The following is a 15,313-nucleotide window of genomic DNA, read 5'->3' as shown; positions in this document are numbered from 1 at the left end:
TGACGAAATATTCATTTTTGGGTGAACTATCCCTTTAAGTCAAAAGCTGACAAAATTGGGCAGAAACCTACATTTATACACAAACTGACTGCTAGCTTTCAGATGTATTTTTTTCCTTTTAGCTTAACTGTCTTCGAATCGCACGCAAAGACTAGCGGGATATCATGAGCAGATGAAGACACAATCATTAGATTCAGATGTGCCTTTTTTGCCTTTCTACCTCCGTATACAGCGTTGCTTTCGGACAAAGCCCAGATTATTTATATAGTTCTTTGTCGTTGAATAATAGCCTATAACCGAAATTCGGGCAAGCAGAAAACATTCACTTGATTTCTATGTAACGTTATATTCTACATGTGCCTTAACCCAGAGCATATTAATATTTTAAACTGTCAGGATAACATTTTATTTGTCTAAACATGTCAATTTTTCACATTACTGTTTGGCAAAGCATATGTGAATTCTGTCCTATAACTGACACAGATTTTTTTATATACAATAAACTCCTCACTACCTATAGAATGTAATGCCTAAAAATTCCTCTAGAGGTCAGTGTCACTCTGCGACTCTGATTAAATGAAGTTCTTTATATTTGTCTCATGTTAATACTGTATGTGCCTACAATGTTCAGCTTTTTATTTGACGTTTGTTAACTTTATTCTTTCTCTGAGTTTGTAGCTTGTTTAATCTCTTAAAATTTCACAGAAACGGAGATTAAATCATTTTAGTAAGCAGCTGTATGTAAAGTTCATTCTCATATTGGTTTGTTGCTATGCAACTGTTTAATTCAACGACACCCTTTTCCTGTGTTGAAGACAATCAAGAATTTATCTTTTATGCAGGGTACAGTGTTTGTGAAGACATGATTGCTCGTGACCTATGAAATGCCTTTTGGACAATCTCATGGTGCGTCACAACATTTCATGAACAGACGTTATGCATGAAAAACTGATGTGTAGATCAATGGTTTATTTTTATATGATTTGTCACAATTTTACATCAATATTGCAGTCTTATTATTGTACGTCTGAACATACAGTGTGTTGACATTAAAAAAGCCACTTAAAGAAACAGCTTGGTGTGTCATTCTGTTCAACTATGATTTCATGTCAGTGTACATCGTTAAGATATCTTTCAAAGGTTCTGTTTATGTTTTTATCTACAATATTAAGTACTACTCTCTTATTACATGCCACAAACAGACTTCAATTCAACGTTAAATCAGGTTTATTGATGAGCATTTCACATATGTGACCCTGGATCACAAAACCAGTCGTAAGGTAATTTTTTCAAAATTGAGATTTATACATCATATGAAAGCTGAATAAATAAGGTTTTCATTGATGTATAGTTTGTTAGGATATGACAATATTTGGCCAAGATACAACTATTTAAAAATCTGGATCTGAGGGTGCAAAAAAAAATCAAAATATTGAGAAAATCACCTTTAAAGTTCTTCAAATAATGTTGTTAACAATGTATATTACTAATCAAAAATTAAGTTTTCATACATTTACAGTAGGAATTTTACAAAATATCTTAATGGAACAAGATCTTTACTAAATTTTCTAATGATTTTTGCCATAAAAGAAAAATCAATAATTTTGACCCATACAATGTATTTTTGCCTATTGCTACAAATAAACCCCAGCGACTTATGACTAGTTTTGTGGTCCAGGGTCACATATGTAACCAGAAGAGGGCAATGTAGTGTTAGTTTGATTTCCTCACAAGTTAAAAAGGCTTACAAATCAGCCAAAAGATGTTTTTGTTTAATAGTGTTGTGTATGTGTATAAACCATCTTCTGGAGACAAATTTGTATTCAGAAGTTAGTTAAACCTGACAAAATATCCCACAACCTCCTTTTGGGGATGTCCCCAAATTACGTTAAAACTGTAAACATGTATAACGTTTTCTTTTAGGATTAGGTCATAATATATAACATTTAATTAGCTGTATATAAAAACAATGAGAGAAAATGCAACAAGTCTATGCAATGTGCCCATTTAGCTAGCTAGGTAAGTGTGTGTCTGCATGTGAATGTTTTACATTATAGTGCTACGCATTTCAATGGTACGTCAAACAATTTTCCTTGGCAGTGGATAAACAAATCTTTTAAAAAGACTAACAAGTCCAGCATGTTTGCCAAAGGAAAAGAAGAGAGATGATGTGCGCATGACTTTATGATTACTCCCATAAAGACTCAATCTCAACCGGCAGAAAAAACTCCTGACCTTGAGGGGTTTGATGTTGGGAATGTTTTTGATCAGTTCTGCTCTCCGGTTTCTTATCTGGAACAAGTCCAGGAATGGCCATCCAGTCTCTGGCTCTGGAATGCCATGTGAAGGTATAAATCCACACCAAGGCAATGTGTGTCAAAGTGTCATGAGAGAAAAATATAACAATATAATATGCTACATATAATTCCAAAGGCTTATGATTAAGAACATGAGGAAGAAACAGGAAAAAAACCAAGACTGACACTCACCTCCTTTAAATTGCACAATATATTCAACAGTACACATAATTAATATTATATATACGATTACAATGATACAATAGGGATCCGTGTGATTTGCAAATGGTAGGGCTGTTTAAGTGACAGACAATGGTTATGACTGGGCCTGGCTTTGGATAAAACCCCATAATGGCAGATGGGATCCAGGTGTGCAGTTGATGAAGAGCCAGGGGTGGGTCTGGGCACAGCAAGAGCCAGAGAACCTCAGGACAGGCTTCCAAAGGTGTGGGTAGAGAAAAGGAACGGCAAACTTGCTTCCAATATGGAAATTATGTATAAATGTGGTGAATATAGTTAAATATAATTACATGACAGGCTAAACAGTTGAGTCTTGTGTGTTTGAGTCTCAAACATTGTTATAGGATATATTCCAAGTGTTAAAGGATTAGTTCAGTTTTAGAACAACAATTTACAGATAATGTACTCACCCCCATCCAAGATGTTCATGTCTTTTCTTCTTCAGTTGTAAAGAAATTATGTTTTTGAGGAAAACATTTCAGGATTTCTCTCCATGTAATGGACTTTTATGGTGCCTCCAAAATGCAGTTCAAATACAGCTTCAGAGGGCTCTAAACGATCCCAGCCGAGGAAGGGTTTTACCTAGCGAAACGATCGGTTATTTTCCAAAAAAGGACAATTTATGTACTTTTTAGACTTATATGCTCGTCTTGTCTAGCTCAGTGTGAACTGGGATTTTTCCGGTCATGACAGTTAGGGTATGTCGAAAAACTCCGACCTCATGTTCTCCTCCAACTTCAAAATCATCCTACATCTCTGTTTGTTTGTTTTGTAAAGCGTGTTTAATCTTCTTTGCATGTTCACTTTGTAAACTATGGGCTGGTACTTCTGCAGCAATGTAATACGATTTTAAAGTTGGAGGAGAAAATGAGATAGGAATTTTTAGACGTACCCTAACTGTCATGGCCGGGGAATTCACACAGAGCTAGACAAGACAAGCGTTTGAGGTTAAAAAGTATAAATTGTAATTTAAAAAATAAATAAATAACTGATCGTTTCGCTAGATAACCCTTCTTGCTTTGGCTGGGATCTTTTAGAGCCCTTTGACACTGCATTTAACGTTAAACTGCATTTTGAAAGTTAAAATTTGAGGGCACCATAGAAGTCATTACATGTTTTTTCTCAAAAAACGTATTTACCCTGGTAAAAAAAAAACAGCATATGCTGGTAGGTATGTTTTGATGCTGGAATGTTGGTTAGGTAGGTTTTGATGCTGGTTTAAGCTGGTCCTTTTGCTGGTCATGTTGCTGGTCAGGGACCAGCATGAACCAGCAAAGGACCAGCATAAACCAGCTAAGGACCAGCTTAAACCAGCATCAAAACCTACCTAACTAGCATTCCAGCATTAAAACATACCTACCAGCATATGCTGGTTTTTTCACCAGGGTAACAATACTTTACGACTGAAGAAAGAAAGACATGAACATCTTGGATGACAAAGGATGAGTACAGTATGTCTAAATTTTTGTTCTAGAAGTGAACTAATCCTTCAAGAGTCATTTGAACAAATCATCCTTGTGTACAAATCTCCTTTTGTACAACAACTTGTACATGCGTTTACATGAAATATTTGGTCTTTTTGAATTTCATGCGAACGCACCAAAGTCAAAATAGATACTGCGACTTTAGATCGACTTCATCCAATGTACCTTTGTGCCCATGGTGATGCGTGTCGTTTATTTATCCTTCAAATATTCGAGTATTGTATACTTGACCTTGAAGATTGTATTAACTTTACAAAAACATGCGGTTTCTCAGTTGTAACTGCGTATGTAAACGTACTTCTGGTTATTTGTCCTTTGGCAAAAATAGGCTAATATTTTCAGTTTTACACTAGTGAGGCACCATACGTTTTAGCAGACTTAATAAACTATGGATTGAATCCAAGTAAGGTCCAATATAAGTATATCAATATATAGTTTAGAATTAACCTAAAAACTGTACACATAATGAAAAATGGTTACTTTACCTGTATTCACCCAATGCCATGTAGAAGAAAAATATATTGAAAATGTGTGTGCTATACCTGGAGAACTATAACAAGATATTTTATTTGTTTGATGTTTGTTTGTTAAAGCTGTTGCGCAGTAAAAAAATGTGATTTATATGAACTTTTTTTTTCTTATATTAATGCAAATTACCTCAACTAGTGGGCCTATTAAGTTAATGGGGTTAACTCCTTGTTAGCATCAGTAGAGTGTTTTAACGTATCATCAATCAGCCAGCACTGAATGTAACAATGGCAATGAACCAAAAGCAAACTCGCTTATTTTACTGATTTATTGCTGCTGAAAATGGTCAATTATTGTCATGTTTTGGGCTGTACTAATCGGTCAGACTGGAAAAAACATTTGGAGTACTACTGACTGCCAAAAGTTATAACAAATCAAGGAGAAGAGTGCAAAAAACTCTCTGAGGAACAAAAGGTGTTTGTAGTTGGCCAAACTGAACCAGGATTTCCAGAACATTTGTGTTTGTTCTTATCATTTCCGGTCAGGCAGGTGAAATATTAGGCTAATATCTTAATAAAAACTACTCGCACATATCTTTACCACCTATTAACTTTAGTTTGTCAAAATTTACACCCTTTCCTGCTTACAAAGTCCTTCTCTATATGATTTAGCAGCTTTTTTATGTGGTTTAGACAGCATAAATTGGATTTTGAACTAGACAGATGTGCTTACTGTGTTCAAATTTGAGAGTTTTACACTAAAAACTGATTTGATAACACTAGTCATACACTTTGTAAATGGTTACAGGGAAAACCTGGGCGTCATACACTAAATTACTTAATATCACACACTACCAGACTTCCAGTCAATTTCAAAAAACAAACTCGTGCAGAAATGTGCACCTTGATGTTAGATGGCATGTGACAAATGAAAATATGAGTTCTAAAATCACTTCAAAAAATATCATACATTTCATATCCTCAGACTGAATGGAAACATAGTGTAAGGCTACAAATCAAAGTCTCTGTGCTCAAGTCTTGTAGTGTATTCCAACCTTTAGTCAGGAAGTCAAACACTTGGTCGGGTGAAGCTGAATGCTGTATGTTAATATTATTCCTCAATTTGCTATCACATCCTCAGGTTATCATTGGCTACACAGCATACAGCTAGAATGCCAAGCTTCACTGAGTGGATTTACACATACACCGACACACCAGGTAAAGTCCAAGAACTTTGTCACTTCACAACCCCACGCCAATGAAATATAGATGAAGGTCTAAAATTTTGATGAGCCCCCAAACCATAACTTGTCAGTCCTGTGAGCATTCAAAATAATCCTTTCTGTCTCCCCTCAGTTTAGCTTCTCTTGTTTTTACAAGAGACAGTAAGACACAACAAATCTTTGTTATGAGTGAGCATGATGATGAGATTAAGAGAAAACATTAGCATAGTGCTAAAAATGCTACAGATTTAGTGTTTTTGAAACAGTTGTGTTTTTTTATTTAAATAAAAAGGGTATATTATTGCTTTGTAAAGCAAACCAATGTCCATGTCCTTTTTAACCTTTAGAAACAGGTACTAGATTTAAAATCTGTGAATGAAGATCTTCATTCTCTATCTTGGTACAAGATCTCCCTCAAGAGCTGACCTATTTGCATCAAACATTACATCTGCTCTCTATTTTTTCCAAGTCTAAGCCATGGAAAGTCAACATGTGACAAGTAACCTGAAGACGATCAGTTGCTCTCCTCAAATAAGAGCTGTTTCTCAAGGGGCTACTTTAGAGGAACATCTTTAAGATACTAAACTGTGAATATTTTGAGTGTTTGTATGTGCTTTCAAGTGAGATACAAGAAATGGGTTTTAATGAAAGAGTGAGTCATAATAATGAAAGCATTCTACATTAAATTGCTACCATTTGTCAGTTTGGCAGAGAAGGCATCGCTTCACAAATACGAAAGAGCAACAACAGAAAACCAAAGAGTGGGAGGACAGAAATTTCTAAACAAGGATTAATCAAATTATAACATCCACCATAGTGATCTTAGTCCGGGTAGACATATTCCGTATTAAATTCTGTATCAAAATGAAAATGTGACTGTAGTGTCATACTGCATGCATCTTAAGGCTGAGTGCTCTACAAGACTTTTGCACAGATTTTTCACATTTCACAGAAAATTGCAGAGCGTTTTTTTTTAAGCTTCAAACTTTGATTCCATCAGGTTGGAGCTAAGACTTCTTACAAAAAACTAAACAAAAACTGCCAAATTTGGCCTACGTTGAAATGATCGAAATTCTCTCAGATGGCAAAACTGTGGCCAAAACTGCACCAGAAAATGCAATATTTCTTCAGTGTTGTGAAGTCCAGTACAAAAGACACAAAGTACATTCAGGTGGGCATAATCAAAGAGCATGTGAGAGCTGATGTGCTCTTGTAGCAGGATAAAAGCCAGAGTGATGTGAGAGGCAGAATGAAATGCTGGTGTAAAGTTACTGTGTTTTTTCTCCTGGGCCTTCACTCTTATCTCTTCCCATCATCTCGTTCTTGCTCACATTCTCTCTCCCTCTTTGCAGCAGACAAATCCTCAATTGTCAGGGTACGTGTGAACTGTTGTTTCTAAGCGGGCGACAGCCAGTTGACCCCTGGACAAAGAAGTGCACTGTCCGGAGCATGGTGCTCGGATCTTAAGCAGTACAGATGAACAGAAGGACTTCTGACTTCCTCAAGTGGCCAATCTTCTTTATTAAGACCTCAGGGTATGTGTCTAAGCATTGTTTCTGTGCCTCTAATAGCTTAACAACAGCTATCAACTCAAATTTATGTAAGCATGCTTGATCTAATGTTAGTAAAGCACTGATGGGTGTTTTAATGCATTTAATTAAGTTAAAATTTATTGATATCATATATTATATAATAATCCAGATTTAAAGGGAACCTATTTTCCCCCTTTTTACAAGACGTAATATAAGTCTCAGGTGTCCCCAGAATGTGTCTGTGAAGTTTCAGCTGAAAGTACCCCACAGATCATTATTATATCATTTTGAAATGCCTATTTTGAGTGGAAGCAGAAACACGCCATTTTCGTGCAGGTCTCTTTAAATCCAAATGATATGCCTCTCCTTGCCCCCTTTTCCAGAATAGGGCTGTGCCTTTACAGCTCTTACCTCAGATACTAATATAAACATTGTTTGGTTTTGATTATCATGTCTATTGCGCTGAAATCATGTGATTTAAAGCCATATCAGTTTAAACTTCTCATATACGGTTTTCTGAGCACACGCATTTGAAGCACGTGCACAGAAAGCGGCTGTCACATGGCATGAAAATACTAAACTAAGTTCTCTTTCATGTCTTATTGCGCTTAAACGGTCAAAGACACAAAATGTCATTTTAAAAAGACACAAGTTACAAAAACACAGTAGTTTATGTCTGTGAAGGTAAACAGATAGAAAAGAAATTGAATGTTTTTATTAGACCTGTGTATTAGGTGACAACAGTATAATATACAGTGCCTATACTGCTGTGTATGCTGTTAATATGACTCAAACAATAAAATAAAAACAGAAAATCACTCACTGCTCTGGACTGAATAAGTTCTATAGGTTTAATAAGAAGACACTTCTTACTTAATATGCTTTAAATGCTCTAGCGTGAAGATTATATTCAAGATATATATCTTTTCACAATGAGAACAACTTAGGGACTCATTTTGAACGAATCTTTAATGTGACTCGGGAAGAACGAGGTTCTGCACTGGAATCAGTTCACCTGTTTCGAGTCTTCAGGTTTTTCGAGTCGTTCCTTCATCTTATGGGGCTGTCACGTAATGAACGAACGTCTCGAACCCAAAAACTTGTCAGATAAGAGGTGAAGTGAGCTAATCATAGACTAAAGACCCAGGTAAACAATGAATGAATCTTTTCTGTTTCTTATAGCATTATAGTTTTGTCTTGTTTGTAGTGTGATCAACGTTTGTGTAAGCAGTAGATGTGTTAGGAAAGTAACATGTAACATTTTAATTATATTTTGCTAAAATGAACGAAATGACTCAAAAAAAGATTCGTTCATTTTGCTGAACGAGACTCAAAGGTCCGAGTCGGTAAAATTATCCGAACTTCCCATCACTTGCATGGTAATGTTTGGCTGTAAGGTTGAGTAGATTTGTTGGTCATAGCACTCTTAGTGGTGAATTTACGAAAAATAAATTTGATAATATGCATCTTCAGCAGCAATGTCATTGTCATATTACAGGAAAAAGGTTTGAATTTGGGAAAAAAAAAAAAAAAACAAAAAAAAAACATTGGTATGGTATTTCACAAAATGGCACACAATATATAATGCAAAAAATCTAAAGAGAGCCAGATGTTGAGTTTTGGCCGAGAAATTCCAATGATATAAGGATGATTTAATGGTTTCAAACCACTAAAAAGCATGGTCACATTCGCATTTACCATGTTTTTGACATATCTAAATCTTTGGTAAATACAGTGTTTTATAAAGAATTTTTAAAAAATGTTAAAAAAGGCAACTCGGCTGACCTTGAAGCCGCATATTAACAAGCTTGCACAGATAATGTAGTGAAGGTTTCACTGGAACAGATTTAAAATGGATCTGTGGTTTTCCATTACAGACAACCGAAACAGGTCCTACAGGAGAGGTTTTCCTTCAACATTTGTGCTTTCCAAAGCTTTAGCGAACACAATACAGCTTGAATTACTGCAATTTGGCAGCACAATGGAGAAAGAAGGTATAATGAGAAGAGCTGTTTCATCTGGGAGTATCAGGCTGAAGAACAGTCATACCTAATGAGGGTGTTTTTTCTCTCGTCTCATTACCAACCAGTTTATTTGGCTAGTGATACCTGTGATGAAGATTGTTTAAGGAGAAAAATGAACTCTGCGTATGTATCCTTCATCAGTCCATCCATTCTCTCAGTCTTTGTAAGGAGAAAAACAACATAATGCTCTTTAATGTCTTCCATGTGCTTTTGGGGTTCATGAGTAATTCAGAATGCGCTCACTCAATATGCTTTCTCTTCTCTTTTATTGTTTTTTTTTTTTTTACTTTGTATTATGTTCTGTGTTCTTTCTTACTGTCGCTGCCAATTTCCCCCTCTAACCTTCTCTCCCCCCCTTTCTTTCTGTTTCTCCTATAGTTGCACGTATGTTTCCACTCAGCCCAAAATTCTTTCCAATTCTAAGGCCTCTTCCCCCAGGCTAAAAGGAGGGGCCAGTTCTGGGGCCAGTTTTCATGACCTGGATCAGCGTGTTTCTGCGTACTCTCCTTTCTTTTACAGAATAATCCATATACTATTACATAACTAAATCGTCTTGTGTTACAGACTCAGAAGTTGTTCTCACCTATACAGCACTGAATTATTAGAAAAGTCTGTGTTTGGGTCTGTTGTTTGATTTATTTTATCAGACTGCTGTTTCTTCATTCAGATTTTGTTTGCAATTCATTCATAGATTCAGACCCAATTATGAGATTGACTTAAATTCAAACATCACCTACCTATAGAAACCTCCCAAACTTTTGAACACCTTTTCTTAGGAATCAAATACACTGACACAAAAGGCTTAAAGGAACACTCCACTTTTTTTGGAAAATATGCTCATTTTCCAATTCCCTTGGAGTTAAACAGTTGAGTTTTACCGTTTTCTAATCCATTCAGCCGATCTCCAGGTCTGGCGGTAGCACTTTTAGCATAGTTTAGCATAGATCATTGAATCCGATTAGACCGTTAGCATAGAGTTTTGATATTTTTCCTATTTAAAACTTGACTCTTTGAGTCAAGTACAAAGACGGAATGAAAAGTTGAGATTTTCTATGTCGATATGGCTAGGAATTATACTCTCATTTCGGCCTAATAATCAAGGAACTTTGCTGCAGTTGTTATGCCGAATTCCGACCCCCCCGCAAGATTACTACCCCCCTATTATTGGTAGGTTTAGGGTTAGGTGTGGGGGAGGAGTTAGGATTGATTAGGGGTGGGGTTAGGAATAGGCAAATCAGGTAGCGATTTCAACGAGAGGGGGTAATAATTTGACAGGGGTCGAAAATGGGCACAATACCATACCATGGGTGCAGCAGGCGCAATGATATTACGCAGCCGTCAACTCTTCATCTACACAAACTTAGTGCTGGTCACTTTCAGGCGCTATGTTATATGGTACGGCAGCAAAGTTCCTTGATTATTACACCAGTTTAAGGGTATAGTTTCTAGCCATATCAGCCTAGAAAATCGCAACTTTTAATTTTCCATCAGTCTTAGTACATGATGTAACTACAGAAGAGTCAAGTTTTAAATAGAAAAAATATCGTCATTGTATGTGACCCTGGACCACAAAACCAGTCTTCAGTCGCTGGGGTATATTTGTAGCAATAGCCAAAAATACATTGTATGGGTCAAAATTATAGATTTTTCTTTTATGCCAAAAATCATTAATATATTGAGTAAAGATCATGTTCCATGAAGATATTTTGCCAAATTCCTACTGTAAATATATCAAAACTTAATTTTTGATTAGTAATGTGCATTATTAAGTATTTCATTTGGACAACTTTTAAGATGATTTTCTCAATATTTAGATTTTTTTGCACCATCAGATTCCATATATTCAAATAGCTATATCTCGGCCAAATATTGTCCTATCCTAACAAACCATACATCAATAGAAAGCTTATTTCTGCAGGTTTCATATGGTGTATAAATCTCAGTTTTGAAAAATGGACCCTTATGACTGGTTTTGTGGTCCAGGGTCACATATTTGGTCATTTTTGAGCGAGATGGTATTGGTCTAATCAGATTCAATGATCAATGCTAAGCTATGCTAAAAGTGCTGCCACCAGACACGGAGATCGTCTGAATGGATTCGAAAATGGTAAAACTCAACTGTTTAACTTTAGGGGCGTTGGACAATGAGCTTATTTTCAAAAAACTTGAGTGTTCCTTTAATGTCCAACAAGCATTGTATACTCAGTCATTCTAGTCTTACTCATGGCAGTCTGCCCAGCCAAAGGCTCCAGAAAAGCATCCTATACGGGGCTGGTTTTTACGTTAGCTTTAAATTATTGTCATGGAGGAAATGTTCCACCTTAAAGATTTACAGGACACCTGTAGAGAGAGGCCTGTTTTCTAATACATTACCATGATTTGAATCTTTAAGTGTGTTCTGTGTTTCTTAGTTTTAGTATAATGCATGTGACAGCAGGATTTGTGCTCCGTAATCTGTGATATTTTAAGATTGAAATATTATTTGTAGCGAGTGCAACTCTGTGTAATTGGAGATCTTCACATCTTGAACACACATTGCTAAGAGCACTAAGTTTAATGACAGAGCACCACTATTAAAAATGTGACTTCTGAGCTCTCATAAACGTGCGGCACAGAAACCTTAAATATAAGAACTGCATATAAACATTGAATTTGATCATGTTGATCAAATTACTGACTTTCATTTGTAAAAACACAAAAGGAAGCAGAATGTTGATCTTGCAATTTCCATATGAAGGTAACTGGCAACCAGCGGCTATGAAGCCTTAGAAAATAACTAAAAACTTTGTCCATAAGACTCACAAACAATATTTCAGGTCTGAAGTCATACAATAGATATATGTGAGGAAAATACTAAATTTAAGTTGTTAGATGCTGATAATCTTCTCCATCACATCTCTGAAATCTAATGTCATGTTTTTGTCAGTGATGCCAAATATCATTAAAGGAATAGTTCAGGCAAAAATGAAAATTCTGTCATTAATTACTCTCCCTCACCTTCGTTCATTTTCACAGCTACACAGCTTTCTGTCCCTGCATAGACAGCAATGCAACTCACACATTCAAGGCCCAGAAAGGTACTGAAGACACTGTCAAAAGAAAATAATAACTTTATTCAACAATTTCTTCTCTTTCGTGTCAGTCATTGCCACGCATTCACAAGAGTGCCGCAACGCAGAAGAAGGAAGATTATTTGGGTTTAGAACACCATTTTTAGGTGAACTGTCCCTTTAAGGTTCAGGTAACTTTACTTTATAAATCATCCAAGAACTCTTTTGGTGCAGTTCTCGTTTCCATGGTAACATGGACTCCTTTGATTGGTGGAGCTGCCCGCTTCAGGATTATGAGTAGTGTTATGGGTATTAACGACAATTTGTTAAATCACTCTTACTTGTGGCTTTTATGGAAGCATATATCATCGCTTAACAATCTCAGAGCGCATGGAAGAACTGTCTTGAAAGGTTTATATGTTATCTCAAATATATGTCTCTGTGGAGAAAATGAATGAGCTTTTTATTGCGCTCTGTAGAGCCTGATTTCATTGTTATATTCTCACTACACCATATTTACAGCTGAAATTCATAACCAGGCCATCATCTTCATCATTTTGGATTTACTATCATCTTTTGCACTTTTATCTAAAGCTAAAGTCCTGTTTAAACCAAATGGCTAATGGAAATGTCTTTGAATATGCTGTTTCGCTTTTGCTTGCTAATGTCTCGGTCCTCAGCACAGCCAGAAATAGAAAATAGCTTCATCTGGGAATCGGCTTAGTCCTCAAAGCTCACTATACTGCTCTGATGTTGAAATAGTTTGGGGGGGGTAGAGGGGGGAGAAAAGTGCAGAACCAGATTCAGTTTCACTCGTCTGTAAAAAGCTAGGAATAAGGTTGTCATGGCAACACGGGTCGGTTTAAACTCCCCCAAAATTCCCCCTTAAACCGACATTAAAAAGAGTATAAAACATAATAGAGAGCCATGGTACCATTTATTTTTGGGTGCAAAACTCTGGAAAGGCTTGGTCCTTTTTATTCGGCTGTTCTGCTCAGCGAGAGTTCAGGCTATGAGAGTGTTTTAATGATGCCTGCTGGAATCACATCCATCTGCTCATTATTTGGGCCTAGTTTTACGGCTGGCTCAAATTAAAACTGATAGTGGCTACTCACAGAATTTCTGCTTTGAGGTGAGGTCCATGGTTCCTCCAAGACTCTGCATCCGAAATCACCTACTGCCTGAGTAGGTGCCACATTTGAATAAGAACTTACTTAGTATGTTCTGTATGTGACCCTGGACCACAAAACCAGTTGTAACATTGTAGCACAAAAATAAAAAAATAAAAAAAAAATACTTATAAGTAATAGATATACATTGTATGGGTTCTCATAACTGTAAATTATTGATTTTTATGCAAAAAAAACATTTCTGCAAAAAACTGCACTTTAAAAAATGTTCTGTATAGGATATTAGGTAAAAATCATCTTACATGAAAAATGATATATACTTGTAGCAATAGATATACAAAAAAATTTGTAAATGTCCTAAGATATTTTGTAAATGTCCTACCGTAAAATATATCAAAACTTATTTTTTAATTAGTAAAATGCATCACTAAGAACTTCATTTGGACAACTATTTTTGTTTGTTTTTTGCACCCTCATATTCCAGATTTTCAAATAGTTTTATCTCCAGGGTAACGTATAACTTTAGTGTGTAGTATGAGTATAGTTGTTGGATTTTTCACTTTCAATTTTGACATAATACTATTTTCACATTGATATTTTCACCTTCTATGTCCACCTTTTTTCAGAACGTGGAAGTCTCGCCTGACTGGAATGACTGTACATGTCCGGTTTCTGGTCTTTATAGTCAAATGAGCATATTTTCTGAGCTGATAATATAACGTTAAACTTATGTATGTGTTTTTAAAAGCACATGGCGCCATAGTTTCATCACTTTACAGCAGGGGTGCACAACCTTGTTCCTGGAGATCTACCTTCCTGCAGAGTTTAGTTCCAACCCTAATCAAACACACCTGTCTGTAATTATCAAGTGCTCCTTCAGATCCTAATTAGTTGGTTTGGGTGTGTTTTGTTCAGGGTTGGAGCTGAGCTCTGCAGGAAGGTAGATCTCCAGGAACAGGGTTGAGCACCCCTGCTTTACAGTGCCGCAATGACCGCCTTTTTGTAGTAACTCACCTGTCATAGTTATTGAGTGGGAAGATAACATGAAGCGACGCAAAGTTAGCTGCATTGAAAATAAATGAGGGCACATAATACAGCTCCCGGTCAGGGCGAAGTTCGCAGGATGTTTATACACAAAATGATAAGAGCACACATTATTTTATTATTTCACACACAGTATTCTAACTTTGCACTGCTGCAAGCCATGCTTATTTTTTCTTGTCATCGTTTATGCAAGGCATACAGCGCTGGACACGGACAGAATTGCTGGTAAGCAAAACAAGTATGTTACAGGAATCCCTTAAGCTTTTTGCTGTTACTGTGGCCGCCAACAACAGCACAGCTTAACCCTGCGAACATTTTTATATTTAGTTATATTTAAAAGTTTCAGTTTAATAATTCACTCAATTTTTTTTCCCCGTTTTAGCAAACGGAAGTTAAGAGTCAATCAAATGGACGCTCATCGGTTCCATCGGTTCCTGCTTCTCATAACTGTACATTAAATATTAAATGTCTTCCAATTAGCTGTGAATTTATTTGCCACAGACAACCTGCTTGTTGCCTGAAAATTGTCACATTTGGCTTGGTGTTAAAAGACATAACAATTCTGCATTATCACATCTAAACTGCACTTAAATACTGTTGTAAATAGAAACATCTTGTTTCTTGCAGGTTCTTTTCAAGTCTTCAAAGAGAGAGAGTAGTGTGAACACCAAAAGGCCACTGAACCCCATGTGAAGAGGACCTGTTTCAAGAAAGGGTCATGTTAAGGAATGTGGCCCCTTGTGGGTCAGAGTTTAAAAGTCGAGGGTCTGCCTTCGTTCTTTTAATGGTGCAGTCCATTGGTAAGGTGCCAGAGATTACACT

The sequence above is a fragment of the Labeo rohita genome, chromosome 6, assembly GCF_022985175.1.
Source record: "Labeo rohita strain BAU-BD-2019 chromosome 6, IGBB_LRoh.1.0, whole genome shotgun sequence".
NCBI classification, from domain to species: Eukaryota; Metazoa; Chordata; class Actinopteri; order Cypriniformes; family Cyprinidae; genus Labeo; species Labeo rohita.
Note: the sequence above shows the minus strand (reverse complement) of the source record.